The sequence below is a fragment of the Hibiscus syriacus genome, unplaced genomic scaffold (assembly GCF_006381635.1).
Source record: "Hibiscus syriacus cultivar Baekdansim isolate YM2019G1 unplaced genomic scaffold, ASM638163v2 tig00001120_pilon, whole genome shotgun sequence".
In the NCBI taxonomy this organism is placed as follows: domain Eukaryota; kingdom Viridiplantae; phylum Streptophyta; class Magnoliopsida; order Malvales; family Malvaceae; genus Hibiscus; species Hibiscus syriacus.
Genome location: NW_024061845.1, coordinates 1,865,767 through 1,884,891, shown reverse-complemented (window position 1 = coordinate 1,884,891; position 19,125 = coordinate 1,865,767).

Sequence of the window (19,125 nt, the reverse complement as noted above, 5' to 3'; positions counted from 1 at the left end):
AAATACCATTCTTGTTTTAATTTTTTATTTTGTATATTCTTAAAGTGTAACAACCCGAATATTTACAAAATAATATTTAATTGAAATTGGACGTTAATTGCGCAAAATTGGTGAAATTTAATGACTGAACTAAAATTTATGAAAAGTTATAGGCCATTTTATAAGTTGAAGGAAATTCAGGGACCAAGCCCTGAATTCCTCCAAGGAGTGTCGGCAGGCTTATAATTTAAGCGTGGTTTCTGATTGTAAATCAAAAAAGCATAATTGAGAATTTGCTCAATTTTCCTTCTCTCGTACCCTTACTTCCAAGCCCGATTCCGACGCCGTTCGACGTCCAATCGTAAAATTGAAACCACCGTCGTGTTCATCTTCAACCATTGAACAAAACCCAGTAAATCAATTATAGCGAAACGCTGCCAAACGTCGGGAATTTACAGTCAAAGCATCGACGTTTTTTTTAACTCTATCGCCGGGAAAATCTTAAATTCACCGCCGATCGTTGCTCTGTTTACGACACCTCCTGCACCATCGTGTTCCTTGTGTCGTTGCGAGTCCTCCGGTGTCAACCTTTTTCGCCGTTGACGGCGGCGCGTGAGGAGGTGGAGCAGTCAAAGATTCGGCCGAGTTGGAATACGAGCTCTCCGCCGTTCAAAAATTTGAACCGATCGTTGTAAGTATCTCGAAATCGCTCAAAATAATTTTTAGAAATTTTTCCGGGAATTTTCCGACACCGTGGAACTGTTCACGCGCCGCACGCGCCGCCGCAGGGAGAGTGAGCTGCTGGAAAACCGGTTTGACCAGTTTTGAACCGGTTTGACCGGTCTGGACCGGTTTGACCGGTCTGACCCGACCCGTCTGACCCGACCCGACTGTTGACCCGACCCGACCCGACCGTTGGCCCGACCCGACCGTTGACCGTTGACCGTTGACCGTTGACTGTTGATCGTTGACTTTCTTTGACCAAAACTTAAAATGTCTTTGACCGAGCATTAAACGACCGTTAATCTTTTTCGAGTATACCTATCCTGATAGTTTTCGACGTGCCGAATCCGTTTCCGCTGTCCGTTTTGTCAAATTCGAACCCAAAGGCCTCCGAATCGACGGTCAAAGTGGTTGACTTTGACTTTGACCAAGAATCTGAATTTTTTGAAAGTCAAACTTTATGTTTTTCGACGTCCTGATTCCGATTACGCAATCCGTTTGGCCAAATTCAGACTCGAAATACCCCAAAATGATAGTCAAACCCGAAAAATGCTTATATACTTAAGAATTCTAGTTTTGAACAATTAATTAAGATTTGGGGCTGATAGATTATTATTGTTTGAAGGTACAAGAGACTCTCCGGATCGTTCGACAGCTCGACCCAGCTCTTCTAGATCAGTTAAACCACGTGTGCCAGTATTCACCCGTTCGAAAATTGTAGCAGAGCGTGGTGAAACCAGCAATCAGTAAATTTGCTATTTGAACCTATTGTCGAGGTGTGTTCCCTACTTATTATTGAATTGTTTTATTGGTTTTAATATGTGGTACACCGAATTCATTGGCTATTGTTTTATGGATGCACCAATTTAATGTGACAATTTATGGAATATGGCTGCTATCTAATTTTTGTTTTGAAATGGTATATGATTACCATGTTTTTGGATTTGTGGAATTTATGTCACGGTGCAATTGAATTTTGGAATTTAAATACGATGGAATAGCTCTGATCAAGCTAACTGGGCCTAATGTGACTCTTGAGGGCCCCAAGATGTTTCATTAGGTCGGCTTTCCTTTGTTGTGTGCTTAGGGTAAGCTATATGGACTTATTGACTTGGGCTTAAGGATACAAGCTTCATAGCCTATCCTTAAGTCGGCTTTCTTGTTGTTATGTGCATAAAGTAAGCTATATGGAAAATAATTTTGGGAACTACTGATGGTGTACCAGAAAAGTGTTTAAACTATGATTTGCAAAAGTTAAACTCTTTTACGAATTTATGAGATTACTGGACTATGATTTGTACCTATTGTGATTTTATGGAAATGTTGGGACACACTGAGCCTAGCTCACCTTTCGAAAATGTTTTCCCCTTTCAGATACCGTTGGTTAGATACCTCGGTTCGAGCACTTGGAGGATCAACATATCTCTTGAAGTATATTTGATTGTAATGTTTTTACCTTGCAAGTTGACTTTATTTTGTTGACATGTACCTTATTTTAAAGTATGGGATTTAATATGATGACACTTTTGCTATTACTATTCGGTTTATCGTGATTTGATTTTTAAGATATGTTTTAAATTAATTTATTACCTATTGGTATTATATTTACAAGTTGGGTTTTGATAGTATGATTTATTATAATTTCATGTCATTTATAATGTGATTTTACATTGATTTAATAACGGTTTCGGAAAAATGTCTTTAAGAATCATAATGTGATCCACTAGACTTAGTCGAAACGCATAGGCAGGGTCTAGGGGGTTACATTTATTGGTATCAGAGCTTTTGGTTTTTAACCCTCGGACTGTGTATGAGTCCACATTGAAAATACGTTTTTGAAATATTTTACAAAACAAGATACAAAGGTCATGTCACAAAGTTATTAAAATTTTTAACTGTGTTCGAGACTCCAAGTGCTTATCTAACCCTAAGTTTTATCTTCTGTAGTAATCTCGAGATCCACCAAAATGAGTGCTAGACGTGGTCGTCGAACTAGCCGTGGACGAGGTCGTGTGGCTAGATTTGCAGATCCGATTGATGAGATACGAGTAGATCCCCCACCTCCTATAGGGTGATCCTACTCCTATGACCCCAACGAATATGCCACCTACCGATGGTATTGGCATGACTACACCGATCATAGGAGCGACCGATATTGATTCAGAGTCTACTGGAATTGCATTGGATGAGAATTTTAGTAGATAGTTTCTGCAGTTAATACAGGGAGCAGTCAGAGCTACTGGTGTTGTATCTGAGGTTCATATTTCACAGACGTTGATTGCCAATGGAGTTAGAACTTTTAGGGGACAGATTGGTGGAGCTCCTACTGAAGCTGAGGATTGGCTCCAAGATACAGAGAGACGCATGGATCAGTTGGGATTGGACTCAACTAAAGAGATATCTGGGTGCTGTGGCAATGTTAGATGGTAATGCCTACACTTGGTGGGAGTCAGTGACCAGTAGTGTTCCTACCGATCGTTTGACCTGGAATTTCTTTAAGGATCGCTTTCGGAGCCGTTTTCTGGGAGAGCGTTACTTAGCTCAGAGACGACAACAGTTTCAAGACCTGGTTCAGGGAGACATGACCGTTTCTGAGTATGAGATCGAATTCTTGAAGTTGTTGAAGTATGGATCCAGTATAATACCTACTGAGAGAGATCGATGTCGTAAATTTGCCCTTGGACTCAGATACGAGCTGCGTAGGCAAGTTGTAACCCATCAGGATGAGATATTTGATGTGCTGGTGGGCAGAGCCAAAGATGCGGAAGAGGTTGAGGTTTTAGCTACTTGTAGAGAGCGTGTTGATCAAGAACGATCTAAGAAATTTTCAGGTCCTGTTGAGTCATCAGCACAGTCAGGGAAGAGGACTCGTACTTTGGCACCTCAAAGAAGCAATACACGTTTCAAGCCTGCAACATCCTCACCATTAGCTGTCAGTCGAGGCGGTTCCTCGTCGTATTATAAAGGGCCCATTTGTGAGTATTGTGGTAAACAACACACATGAGAGTGTCGAAAGAAGATGGGTCTTTGCTATCAGTGTGGATCTAGTGGTCATTATCGGAGGGATTGTCCTTAGCTAACTTCATCTGAGCAGACCGCTATCCAGACTCCTGTGCGATCGCAGACTACAGTACAGACCCCGATTAGAGATCGTAGTCAAGGAAAGGCTCGAGGATCAGCGTCCAGGACAGACAGTAGAGCACGACCTCAATAAAATAGAGGGCCAACAGTTTCTGAGGCTAGACAACCAGCTTTGGTTTATGCCACTAGACGTCGTGATGATAGAGATGAGCCTGAGGTTATTGCAGGTACATTTACTATTTATTCCATTCCATACTTTGCACTATTGGACAATGGTTCCACCCACTCCTATGTATCGAGCTCAGTATCTCGAAACCTTCAGATTCCGATCGAGAACACTGATAATAATGTTACAGTTACGAGTCCAGTAGGACAGGCGGTATTAGTGAATAAAGTATTTCGACGTTGTCCTCTGGAGGTTCAGGGAGAAATTTTTCTCGCTGATCTTATGGAGCTTCCTTTAGAGGAGTTTGACCTAATTCTTGGGATGGATTGGTTGACTAAACACAAGGTAAATCTGGATTGCGAGTACAAGAGAGCTACTCTAAAAACTTCTGATGGTCGGACCGTTGTGTTAATTGGTGAACGTCGCGGCTATCTCTCCAATATAATTTCAGCGATGGAAATTGATCGTATAATCCGGAAGGGATATGAAACTTTCATTGCTTGTATTTTGAACACTAAAGGTTCATTGTCCACGATCGAGGAGATTCGTACAGTTAGTGAATTTCCTGATGTTTTTCCGGAGGAGTTGCCTGGGTTACCTCCTGATAGAGAGGTAGAGTTCGAGATTGAGACTTATCCGGGATCTTCACCTATTTCTATGGCACCTTATCACATGGCTCCAAAGGAACTTAAGGAGTTGAAGGTCCAATTGCAAGAATTATTCGATAGAGGATTTATCCGACATAGTACTTTACCATGGGGAGCTCCAGTTCTGTTCGTGAAAAAGAATGATGGGTCACTAAGATTATGTATTGACTATCGAAAATTGAACAAGATGACGGTCAAGAATAATTACCCACTACCCAGGATTGATGACTTATTTGATCAATTGCGAGGAGCTACTGTATTCTCTAAGATTGATCTTCGTTCAGGGTATTATCAATTGAAAGTTAAAGGATCTAATGTTGCAAAAACGACCATTCGCACTAGATATGGTCATTATGAATTTTTAGTGATGCCTTTTGGTTTGACGAACGCTCCTGCAGCTTTCATGGATTTGATGAATCGGGTGTTCCGACCATATTTGGATCAATTTGTGGTGGTCTTCATTGACGATATTCTGATCTATTCTCGTACTGAGGAAGAGCATGACGAGCAGTTGAAGATCGTTCTGCGGACTTTGAGAGAGCATCGTCTATATGCCAAACTAAGCAAGTGTGAATTTTGGCTTCAAGAAGTGTCGTTTCTGGGGAATATTATTTCTGCGCGAGGTGTTCAGGTCGATTCCAGCAAGATAGAGGCTATTATGAATTGGAAACAACCTAAGAACGTATCTGAGATCCGCAGTTTCTTGGGCTTGGCTGGTTATTATCGACGTTTTGTTGAGGGCTTCTCGATCATTGCTTCTCCTTTGACAAAGTTGTTAAGGAAGAATGTGTCGTTTGACTGGGGCGAGGCACAACAGGAGAGCTTTGAGAAATTAAAGGCGGTTTTGACTCAAGCACCGGTGTTGATTCAACCAGAGTCCGGGAAGGATTTTACAGTGTATAGTGATGCGTCACATTCAGGTCTTGGTTGTGTTTTAATGCAGGAAAATAAGGTGGTGGCTTATGCATCCCGTCAGCTGCGACCGCATGAGTGTAACTATCCTACTCACGATTTAGAGTTGGCAACAGTAATTTTTGCCTTGAAAATTTGGAGACACTATCTTTATGGAGAGAAGTGTTACATTTTCACGGATCATAAGAGCTTAAAGTATCTTCTGACCCAGAAGGAGCTTAATTTGAGACAGCGTCGCTGGTTAGAGCTTCTAAAGGATTATGATTGTGTGATTGATTATCACCCTGGTAAAGCTAACATTGTAGCGGATGCTTTGAGTCGAAAGACGATATCGGAGTTGAGATCTTTAATGGCCAGGATGAATTTATATGACGATGGCTCTTTATTAGCCGAATTGCAAGTTAAGCCGACCTTGGTTGATGAGATCAAGGCTAAGCAGCCCCTTGATAGCTCCTTGCTTTCCATCTTTGAGAAAGTAGAGCATGGGACAAACTCAGATTACGCAATTGATCAGGATGAAGTTTTATGCTTTAAAGGTAGATATTGTGTGCCTGATGATGCTGAGTTGAGGCAGACTATCCTTACTGAGGCTCATAGTAGTCCATATGCTATGCACCCCGGAGGAGATAAGATGTACCGGAATTTGAGGGAGAGGTATCATTGGATTGGGATGAAGAAAGACATATCTAATTTTGTGGCTAGGTGTTTGACTTCAACAAGAAGGCAAGTGAATAATCACAGCCTATGACTCATTCGAAAAAAGATTCAGTTTGGGCGATTGTTGACAGACTTACAAAGTCAGCTCACTTCATTCCTGTGCGAGTAATTATACTTTGGACAAGCTGGCAAGATTGTATATTCAGAGATTGTCAGATTGCATGGTGTTCCATTGTCTATTATTTCTGATCTGATGGTCAATCTGAGAGAGTGATTCAGATTCTTGAGGATATGTTGCGGGGTTGCGTAATCGATTTTCATGGTAGCTTGGAGAACTTTTTGCCTTTGGCTGAATTTGCTTACAATAACAGTTATCAGACCAGCATTCGTATGGCACCCTATGAAGCACTTTATGGGCGTAAATGTCGCACTCCGATCTGTTGGACTGAGTTGCGTGATAGGAAAACGTTGGGACCTGAGTTAGTGCGAGAGACAGAGGACACAGTCAGATTGATACGTGACCGTTTGAAAGAGGCATTTGATAGGCAGAAGTCTTATGCAGATCAGAGAAGGAAAGATATACAATTTGAGGTTGGTGATCAGGTCTTCTTAAAAGTTTCACCGTGGAAGAAAGTAGTGAGATTCGGGCGTAAGGGTAAATTGAGTCCACGATTTATTGGGCCGTATCGTATTCTGAAGAAAGTTGGACCTGTTGCTTATCAGCTTGAGTTGCCTTCCCACCTCACAGTGGAGTAATCGAGGCCCCTCAGAAGCTACTTGGAGACATTGGAGTCATGAAGGCTCAGTTTCCTCAACTATTCTCATAAGGTAAATTTCGAGGACGAAATTTCTTGTAGAGGGGGAGAATTGTAACAACCCGAATATTTACAAAAATATTTAATTGAAATTGGATGTTAATTGTGAAAAATTGTGAAATTTAATGTCTGAACTAAAATTTATGAAAAGTTATAGGCCATTTTATAAGTTGAAGGAAATTCAAGGACCAAGCCCTGAATTCCTCCAAGGAGTGTCGGCAGGCTTATAATTTAAGCGTGGTTTCTGATTGTAAATCAGAAAACATAATTGAGAATTTTCTCAATTTTCCTTCTCTCGTACCCTTACTTCCAAGCCCGATTCCGACGCCGTTCGACGTCTAATCGTAAAATTGAAACCACCGTCGTGTTCATCTTCAACCATTGAACAAAACCCAGTAAATCAATTATAGCGAAACGCTGCCAAACGTCGGGAATTTACAGTCAAAGCATCGACGTTTTTTTTAACTCTATCGCCGGGAAAATCTTAAATTCACCGCCGATCGTTGCTCTGTTTACGACACCTCCTGCACCATCGTGTTCCTTGTGTCGTTGCGAGTCCTCCGGTGTCAACCTTTTTCGCCGTTGACGGCGGCGCGTGAGGAGGTGGAGCAGTCAAAGATTCGGCCGAGTTGGAATACGAGCTCTCCGCCGTTCAAAAATTTGAACCAATCGTTGTAAGTATCTCGAAATCGCTCAAAATAATTTTTAGAAATTTTTCCGGGAATTTTCCGACACCGTGGAACTGTTCACGCGCCGCACGCGCCGCCGCAGGGAGAGTGAGCTGCTGGAAAACCGGTTTGAACAGTTTTGAACCGGTTTGACCGGTTTGACCGGTCTGACCCGACCCGTCTGACCCGACCCGACCGTTGGCCCGACCCGACCGTTGACCGTTGACCCGACCCGATCGTTGACCGTTGACCGTTGACTTTCTTTGACCAAAACTTAAAATGTCTTTGACCGAGCATTAAACGACCGTTAATCTTTTTCGAGTATACCTATCCTGATAGTTTTCGACGTGCCGAATCCGTTTCCGCTGTCCGTTTTGTCAAATTTGAACCCGAAGGCCTCCAAATCGACGGTCAAAGTGGTTGACTTTGACCAAGAATCTGAATTTTCGGAAAGTCAAACTTTATGTTTTTCGACGTCATGATTCCGATTACGCAATCCGTTTGGCCAAATTCAGACTCGAAATACCCCAAAATGATAGTCAAACCCAAAAAATGCTTATATACTTAAGAATTCTAGTTTTTGAACAATTAATTAAGATTTGGGGCTGATAGATTATTATTGTTTGAAGGTACAAGAGACTCTCCGGATCGTTCGACAGCTCGACCCAGCTCTTCTAGATCAGTTAAACCACGTGTGCCAGTATTCACCCGTTCGAAAATTGTAGCAGAGCGTGGTGAAACCAGCAATCAATAAATTTGCTATTTGAGCCTATTGTCGAGGTGTGTTCCCTACTTATTATTGAATTGTTTTATTGGTTTTAATATGTGGTACACCGAATTCATTGGCTATTGTTTTATGGATGCACCAATTTAATGTGACAATTTATGGAATATGGCTGCTATCTAATTTTTGTTTTGAAATGGTATATGATTACCATGTTTTTGGATTTGTGGAATTTATGTCACGGTGCAATTGAATTTTGGAATTTAAATACGATGGAATAGCTCTGATCAAGCTAACTGGGCCTAATGTGACTCTTGAGGGCCCCAAGATGTTTCATTAGGTCGGCTTTCCTTTGCTGTGTGCTTAGGGTAAGCTATATGGACTTATTGACTTGGGCTTAAGGATACAAGCTTCATAGCCTATCCTTAAGTCGGCTTTCTTGTTGCTATGTGCATAAAGTAAGCTATATGGAAAATAATTTTTGGGAACTACTGATGGTGTACCAGAAAAGGGTTTAAACTATGATTTGCAAAAGTTAAACTCTTTTACGAATTTATGAGATTACTGGACTATGATTTGTACCTATTGTGATTTTATGGAAATGTTGGGACACACTGAGCCTAGCTCACATTTCGAAAATGTTTTCCCCTTTCAGATACCGTTGGTTAGATACCTCGGTTCGAGCACTTGGAGGATCAACATATCTCTTGAAGTATATCTGATTGTAATGTTTTTACCTTGCAAGTTGACTTTATTTTGTTGACATGGACCTTATTTTAAAGTATGGGATTTTAATATGATGACACTTTTGCTATTACTATTCGGTTTATCGTGATTTGATTTTTAAGATATGTTTTAAATTAATTTATTACCTATTGGTATTATATTTACAAGTTGGGTTTTGATAGTATGATTTATTATAATTTCATGTCATTTATAATGTGATTTTACATTGATTTAATAACGGTTTCGGAAAAATGTCTTTAAGAATCATAATGTGATCCACTAGACTTAGTCGAAACGCATAGGCAGGGTCTAGGGGGTTACATAAAGCATTGTTTGTATTTGTTTTTATAATAACATTATTTTTATGCTTTTATAGCACTGTTTTGTATATATTTATGATAATTTAACATTTTTTGTTGCATTTGTCATTACACATTTTTTGGTCAAGAAAGATCAACGATTTCGTAAATTAGATCCTCTTTTACGATAATTTATCGATGCATTCAGAACTGTTTGTAAAGCAATATATTAGATTGGTTTTCTCAATCCCTATACCTATATTAATATTACGTCTAATTTTGAATATAGATAAAGATATTATTGATAGTTACTATTTTTTTTTTTGAAAAGTATATCATGTATCCAAAGAAATATTTTGATTTTATAATTTTTCTCGTCCTTTGAATTTTCTATATTGGAATTATGTTGTATTTATTTTATCTTTACTTTTGTTTAATGAAAACTTAATTTAAAAATTTGAAAATTTATATTATTTATTATAGATATAGATGTGTATAGGGATGGACATTTAAACCCGATGCGACGGGTTTCGACCAGACCCGACCTGATCGAGTCGGATTTTTTAAAAAAAAAATCGAGGTCGGGTTGGGTTTTTTTACGTGGTGTTCGGGTTAGGTCAGGTTTAGGGTGAAAAAATCTGACCCGACCCGAAAAATATATATAATTTTACCCTATATTTTTAGGAATAATTACAATAATACCCCTCTATATATAATTTTTTTCAATTAAGTCACTGTTTTTATTGAATAAAAATAATTTTTTATTATTTGGGGTCGGGTTGGGTTTCTATATCATATATTCGAGTCGGGTCAGGTCGAGTGAAACCTTGTTTTGGTCGGGTCTCGAGTGGAGGCTCTTGTCGCAACCGTCTTTCGGTTGAGTCCCGAAATTGGGCTTTTACTTGAAATGAGTGGGTTAGAGTCGCCACTGATCATTTTAAAAATATTTAGGTTGATCGGACACCATCTTACCTGATCTGCGTTTTACCAAAAATGTGTCGGGTTCGGGAGTCGGTTACAGTCAAGGAAGGATTAGTACCCTTGTACTGCCCTTTCGGTACCAATTAATTTGTCGGTTATCTTAGTCGCGAAAATTAAAATTTAAATACTCGATTCAAATCATTTACCTTTAATTAGTTAAAATTATCCCTAAAAAAGAAAGTAAAAATGTTAGATTAAAAAAATACTAAGTAAATTAAAGAGAACAAATAAATAAATAAATAAATTATGAGAAAAAAATGTTAAAATAATATGTAAAATACTTGAAACGCGGACTCCAATAAAATCTTAACAAGCCCACTTTCAATGACCTTCAAATACTTTGTATATGAGTGAACGGCTCCTTTTCCATATACCCAACAATTCTATGTGCTAATTTGGCAAAAAGCAAATAAAGAACAAAGAATGCATTGATGAATACTCCTTGTACAGTAAGAACGATGAGCCTTTCGTACCATTTGGGTTGACAAGCTCTATCATCGTCATTAAATGCATCATCTCGTTCTCGGCTTCTTCGAGCAAGGCTTTGAATGGCCGACAGTCTGGTTTCATTTTCATCATGGTTGTTGTGGCTCCAACAGGACCAGGAAGAGCGAGAATGGCAGATCCGCCGCCGTAAGAAGGGGACGATGGGTTCCATCTTTCCCTCTTTCTCTCTTCAATTCCCTTTTTTTTGCTTTGTTATTGCCGATCTTTGAATGGGCTTTGAAAAATCCAAAGCATCAGAATATAATTGAGTAAAAATGTTAATTGCATCATCTCAAAAATTGCAGAATCACACTCCATCTCCAAAGCCAAAAGGATGCCACGCGTTATTGTTGTAACTTCAACCATAGCTGGGTTGTTGTGTTGTGAAACCGGAACAGTGGGCAGAGAAGACTGTCCCAAAGTGATCACGAGCAATAACACCCACAACAGACTCTCTAGAAGCTGAAGGGGGGAGTATCAGCAATACTTTCCGATGTTGTCGATTCCATGCTCGTCGCATATGACTTCCCGGTACTTGGCACCGATCTGGTTCCCGCATTGATCACCTTGGATATGTCGGATTTCTCCTCCCCCCTTTTCCTCTTGATGCTTGAGTCTATTTATAGTCTAAAGAAACCTATTTTCAGTTCAGATTTAGAGTCCCACTTGGACTCAAATTGTTTCGGTTTTAGTGTTTCAATATGACTCAAATACGTTGGTTTAAATCTCACTAGATCAGGGTTGTTGAGTGTGGGGCCTGAAAAAATAATAAAAAGAATATATGTTAATAAAAATAATAATATTACATATATAATATATATATATATATATATATTATATTTTATATTAAATATTATAATGGGACGAAATTTGGTGTCTACAGCTGCCCCTCTTTGCTCATTATCATGTAACGAAAATAGAGCAAAGATTAAAATACACAAATTTCGGTCATATCGAATATCCTCTGTCGTAGAGTTGAAATCCGATATGGAAATTGGTTTGTCAATACGAAATGACCCCCTCGTCGTGAGGTTGAGTCAAAACTAGAAAATTCTGAGCCTGAATCCTTCATCGTGAAGTTGAAACCGAACTCAGAGTACTGGAAGTAGCTCATGGATTGTCTTCTAGCCAAAGATACTTCGTTGTGAAGCTGAAACTCGACTTGAAGACTTTGGTGTTGTGGTATTACAGATGAATCATTCGTCGTGAAGTTGGATCCATCTGTTAGGGTATGATACCCTTCGTTGTGAAGTTGTGTATGGCCCCTTTGTCGTGAAGTTGATCCTGGGACTTGGATATCCTTCATTGTGAAGTTGAAATCCAATGTAGGTTGCTTTGTTTCGAGGCCAATATCCTTCGACGTGAAATTGAAATTGACTCTGAAACTGGAAAGTTTGTTGATAGTCATCCCTTTTTTGAGTTGAATATCCTTCGCCGTGAAGTTGAAATCCACTCTAAAGATGGGTGCTGCTTGTATGCTCGATTCCCTTCATCGTGAAGTTGAAACCGAGGGTGACCATTTTGTCGTGAAGTTGAGTCTGGAATTGGATATCCTTCGTCGTGAAGTTGAAATCCAAGTAAGTTGTATTGTTTCGAGTCTAATATCCTCCGTCGTGATGTTGAAATTGGTTCTGGAACAGGGAAATTGTTTGTTGATAACCAGCCGTCCATTCGTTGTGAAGTTGAACTTGTGTTGTCTCGAGTCCAATATCCTTCGTTGTGAAGTTGAAATTGACTCTGAAACTAGAAAGTGTGTTGACAGACACTCATTCTTTGAGTTGAATATCATTCGCCGTGAAATTGAAATCCAATCTAAAGATGGATGCTGCTTGTATGCACGATTCCCTTCGTCGTGAAGTTGAAACCGCATGTGACCCCTTCCGAGTCCAATATCCTCCGCCGTGAAGTTGAAATTGGTTCTGGAACTGGGAAATTGTTTGTTGACAACCAGCGTCCCTTCGTTGTGAAGTTGAACTTGTGTTGTCTCGAGTCCAATATCCTTCGCTGTGAAGTTAAAATTGGCTCTGAAATTGGGAAATGGTTTGTTGACAACCAACCATCCCTTCGTTGTGAAGTTGAACTTGTGTTGTCTCGAGTGGCACGATATCCTCCGTCGTGGAGTTGAAATCGCGGATGGCCCCTTCGTTGTGAAGTTGAGCCTTGACTTGAATGTCCTTCGTCGTGAAGTTGAAATCCAAGTATTGTATGTTGCGGGTGGACACGATTTCCTTCGCCGTGAAGTTGAAACCGTGGAGACCCTTTATTATAAAGTTTGGCTTTGAGTTAGATATCCTCCGTCGTGAAATTGAAATATACTCTCGAGCAAATTGTGTTGTTTCGAGAGAAACTTTCAATATGTCGAGTTGGTCGAAGTGTAGCTTCCTGCTGCTAAGTTAAGCAACCAACATGAATCTTCAAAAGTTCTTTTGAATCTTTAAAAGTGCTTTTGAATCGAGTATCCTTCGTCTTGAAGTCGAAACTTGACTCTAAAAGCTGCAAAAATTATGTATATGGAATATGATGCTCTAAAATGTATGCATAAGATGCATGTAACATGAATTGGTTATATTTCATCTCTTGAAAAAGGTCTGATAATTTGCATTAGGATGTTGAATCCCTAAAGATGCCCCAATATAAAAAAATACCCCAATATTTGATGTTGAATCTTCAAAGATGCCCCAAATGTTCCTCATTTCTTACTTCAACATTGATTCTGAGCATGAGTTTTGTATCTAAGAGTCACATGTCATTTACCAAGATCTACTCTAGAGAGACTGTCTTGTTTGAAAAAAAAATGTTTTTCTTTCTCTTTTATTTTCAAAGTTATGAAAATATCAATTAAAAGAGTTTTGAAAAAATGTTTGATCCAAAGTTTTGAAAATAGTGTCACTTTCACGGTTTTAAAATTGAGACGAATCATAAAACTAAAGTTCATTGGATATCAAAGAATTAATTACAATGTTAATCCTTCAATAAATTATAGCTATTTGACAAGTGCCAAGATCAAAGCTATCTTTGGGAAATGGTTAAGTAAGGAAAGGATAAAAAAGTCTCAGGTTATTGTGCTTGGTTAAAGGTTTGACATTTGATGCTCAAAGGTTTGGCATTTGATGCTCGAAGGTTTGATGGGGTAACCTGCATGCTCCTCTACTGGAAGTGTTCTCTGACTCCCAACCTTCGTGGTCACACTCGGATTGTGCGATGCCTTATCAAGGAATTTGTGTGAACGCCTCAGTTGCACAATTTAATATTCGAGCTGCCTTTTCAGGTTTTCAACTCGAGCCCTCATTTGGTTTCAAAATGTTATTCAGGATTTACGTCTTGAACCCCCTTTGTTATTTTTCTCTACCATGCATTAATTACATTGTTTTTTGCAAACAAAGATTAATCCTAATGGGCGGGATGAAATCTGAAGATAGTCTCTTCTGTTTAGAAATCCATGTATGATTATAAGGGACTTTTAAGGCACGTAATGTAGGCCAGGGTTCATGGTTATGAAAGAAAATGATAAATAGGCTCAAACAAGTGTTTTAGGGTGTTGAACCAAGGATCAATTCATTCTGATGCCTTCAATATGTCTTGCTCAACTTGGATCTGCTCATATTTGTTTCTCTGGATTTTCTCTGGATGTTCCATGATCTTCGAGTGAAGTGATTCATAGATTCGAGAATGATTGTGCTTGATCAATCTCATAGTTTGAAGCTTGATGTGCCATTTGTCTTTAGGGAATCTTTGCATGTATTTTTTGTCTCTTTTTCTTGTTGATTCCTTTTTTCCTTTTGTTATTGTTTCTCTTTTTTCTTCCTTTTTTTGTTTTTTGCTTCTTTTCTTTTTTCGTTCTTGATTGGATCTTCGCACTTGTCATTTGGTCCACCTTTTGGTATCTCATTTGGATTGATGTCTTCACTCATGTGAGCAGATTTCTTCCACCTTGCCCCTCAGTATGGAGGGTGATCCTTGGTTAGAGTTGAATCAAAAGAAAAATATTATAGGCTCAAAAGGGGACACAAGGGATATATATTTTCTCATGTTGTGAAGGGATAAAGAAATAAAGTCGTTCATCATTTCATATATGTAAGTCTTCACAGAAGAGGTATCCCCAGGGGGATAGATTTTCAGGATTAATTTCATTCACATGAAAACAGTGTAGTTAATGCGTGATAGAATAATTTCGAATGCTTTTTTTTGCTCCCCAGATGTCTCAATGTTCAGGCTATCTGCAAAATGCCCTGAGTTAGAAGAATGCACCTGTTCAAATGAACAACTCAATGCCTTGGGTTTTAATGGTAAAAAAATGTCAACTTTGAGTCTTAAAAGACAGTGGTGTGATCTTATTGACTCAAAGAAAGGTATGTGTGTATCAAAAAGATAAAGGCAATGTTCAAGAATTTCAAAGGGAGGTAATGTCAAAATTTGGTTTTTTTTGGTAATGACTATGAGTTATTTTGGGTAAAGAAGTGAGGTATTTTATTTTGGGGTTTGAGACAGGATAAGAAAGGTTTAATCTTGACATATGTCAAAAATCTATAACTCTTGAAGAATTAAAAGAATCGTTAATTCATTTAATATTCGAAGAACTAAAGATTAAAATTCATTCAATTGCTCCACCTTATAAAGTAGCATAAATTCAATCGTTTAATAGATTAAGCAAACGATCAAAGACGTGTTCAAACAAAACAATCCTCTAGGTGCCAATGGTATATGACATGCCCCATTATTCGGCCGTCTATGCCCTTGAATCCATCAGGTTTTGGATCTTGCGCTTCAGCGCCTTATAGTTCTTAGAGGAATGTTTAGAGCATCCTATATGGCAACTGTAAACAGCTTCAACATCGTAGCCCTTTGAATATGTGGACTCTTTTCTCAGATCATCATGGCAGGCTTAGTCCTACAATCAGCTGTTCCAGCTCCCACTGTATTGATTTCAGTTTTTTTCTCTAATTGTTAAAATCTTGCTTCAATGTGGTGTAATTTGGTTAAGACCACTTCATCGAATCCTCCATGACTTAATTTAATGTTTATGGAAATGCTTAAAAATGAAATGTAGATGCAAAATGCAAAATGCGAAAAATGCATGAAATGTTCGAGGCATTGATCCAAAAACATGTATGTTATTATGAATAATCCTTATTGGGGACAAAAGTGTTTTATCTTTTAAGAGACAAAAATATCCTGACAGCTTCTGACATGTTGACTAGTCTTCTGCCTTCGCCTGTCATCGGTTGAATACCTTGTCGAACCGTTCAGGCTCCTTTGGCTAAAATGTGCAAGTGACAAGTTGTTTGCCCCAAAAAAAGGTCTCGAAGGACTGCATCTCTGACTTTCACTCTCTACCGAGCTTGTTTATAACGAAAGTGTCATTGAATCCCTTCATCCGAAGCTTATCAACTTGTTTCTGGAATTCATCTTGTTCTCGTAGTTTTCGAAAGGAATCTCCGGGTCAGTAACTTTTTCCTCGTCTTGCCCCTACAATCTTTGCCTCTCAAAAATTTGACTTTAGTATGCTCGGTGTAAATTCCGGTCTATTCGAAGTCCTTTACAATGTAGCAAAGTGACATATTCTTCGATTGTGGGTACCACGTCTTCTGGATTGAATGTGACACATAGTCACCCTGTAGACTGTCCTCTGTATTTTCATCTCTTGTATTACAACCCCCTTTGTCCATTAATGCAAATTATTCATATTTAACAAACACGTTTTTGGTGGATCAACACCTCTTTTAAATTATGCGAATGATAAAAACAAAATAAAAGAGAACAAAATAAAAAAGTTAGTGAGGTAAATCAAAATAATAAAATGAAAAATCCTACCCCACATGATATCTACCCGAACATGCTTAGTATTCCTACTCGGACATGATCTCTATCCTGCATGCTAATTTCAAACAAATCTTAACCGCATGTTTGTCTAGTTCACATGCTTTGAACAAAAAGTAAAGCATGAAATAATCCCGGTATCCTAGGGTTTGAAATGAGGTTTTGGGGTAAGCTCTAATTCTTCAAAGTCTCCCAGTTTAGGTTCTAAAAAACAGTACCCGAGTTCTCCTTGCTGGTGCCCCCTTGGGCTTGCCAGACCCTTAGTCCTAAACCTATCACAAGCTTGTGTGGACTAAGTTAAACTCGAGAGGACACATTCCCTTATGTCTATGCGGAGAATAAATTCACACGAAGACATAAGGTATATGAATCCCGAAGGTTACTTGCTAGGCATGTGCGGAGAATAAATTCTCACGAATGCGTCGCTTTCACCCCCACTTAAAAAAAGGTTCGGAGCTCGGGTATAGAGCCAGAGATAGAAACTTTTCAAAAATTTGAAACCATTAAAAAAATGTCAGTACAACTATTTATTTGAAAAACAATCAAAGGTAAATAATTGGAATCGAATAAATAAATTAAAATTAAAATTTACTATTTTCGCATAAAAAGACAACCAAAAAATTAATTCTGGCCTGACTCAGTTATCTGTCCCCAGCGGAATCGCCAAGCTGTCGCAACCGTCTTTCGGTTAAGCCCCATAATTGGGCTTTGACTTGAAATGAGTGGGTTAGAGTCGCCACCGATCATTTTAAAAAATATTTAGGCTGATCGGACACCATCTTACCTGATCTGCGTTTTACCAAAAATGTGTCGGGTTCGGGAGTCGGTTACAGTCAAGGAAGGATTAGCACCCTTGTACTGCCCTTTCGGTACCAATTAATTTGTCGGTTGTCTTAGTCGTGAAAATTAAAATTTAAGTACTCGATTCAAATCATTTACCTTTAATTAGTTAAAATTATCCCTAAAAAAGAAAGTAAAAATGTTAGATTAAAAAAAATACTAAGTAAATTAAAGAGAGCAAATAAATAAATAAATAAATTAAGAGAAAAAAATGTTAAAATAATATGTAAAATACTTGAAACGCGGGCTCCAAGAAAATCTTAACAAGCCCACTTTCAATGACCTTCAAATACTCTGTATATGAGTGAACAACTCCTTTTCCATATACCCAACAATTCTATGTGCTAATTTGGCAAAAAACAAATAAAGAACAAAGAATGCATTGATGAATACTCCTTTTACAGTAAGAACGATGAGCATTTCGTACCATTTGGGTTGACAAGCTCTATCATCGTCATTAAATGCATCATCTCGTTCTCGGCTTCTTCGAGCAAGGCTTTGAATGGCCGACAGTCTGCTTTCGTTTTTGTCCTGGTTGTTGTGGCTCCAACAGGACCAGGAAGAGCGAGAATGGCAGATCCGCCGCCGTAAGAAGGCGACGATAGGTTCCATCTTTCCCTCTTTCTCTCTTCAATTCCCTTTTTTTTGCTTTGTTATTGCCGATCTTCGAATGGGCTTTGAAAAATCCAAAGCATCAGAATATAATTGAGTAACAATGTTAATTGCATCCTCTCAAAAATTGCAGAATCACACTCCATCTCCAAAGCCAAAAGGATGCCATGCGTTGGACTGTCCCAAAGTGATCACGAGCAATAACACCCCACACAGACTCTCTAAAGCTGAAGGGGGGAGTATCCGTAATACTTTCCGGTGTTGTCGATTCCATGCTCGTCGCATATGACTTCCCGGTACTTGGCACCGATCTGGTTCCCGCATTGATCACCTTGGATCTGCCAGATTTCTCCCCCCTTTTCCTCTTGATGCTTGAGTCTATTTATAGTCTAAATAAACCTATTTTTAGCTCAGATTTAGAGTCCCACTTGGACTCAAATTGCTTCGGTTTTAGTGTTTTAATAGGATTCAAATACGTTGGTTTGAATCTCACTAGATCAGGGTTGTTGAGTGTGAGGCCTGAAAAAATAATAAAAATAATATATGTTAATAAAAATAATAATATTACAAATATAATATATATAATATGTTTTATATTAAATATTATAATGGGACGAAATTTGGTGTCTACAGCTCTCTTGTTTTCGGGTTGGGTCGGGTGGACCAAAAACCCGACCCAACCCAACCCATGCCCATCCCTAGATGTGTATATAGTTATTTATGGCCATAGGTATGCAGAAATCATAAATGGTTATTTAGTTATGACGCCTAACATTTTCCATCGGTTGGTCTAATCAGATGAGACACTAAATATCATAAATAAAGTTAGGAATTCGAAATTTGATATTTACAAATGGAACAAATTAATTTGGGAGGTTACCCGTATAGTGAGCATATGTAAAATCCGATCTACATTTATCAATCAATACTTCATATATCAATGATTAATAATTTGGTAAATAATAAAAACATTTATATCAGCGGAATAAGGT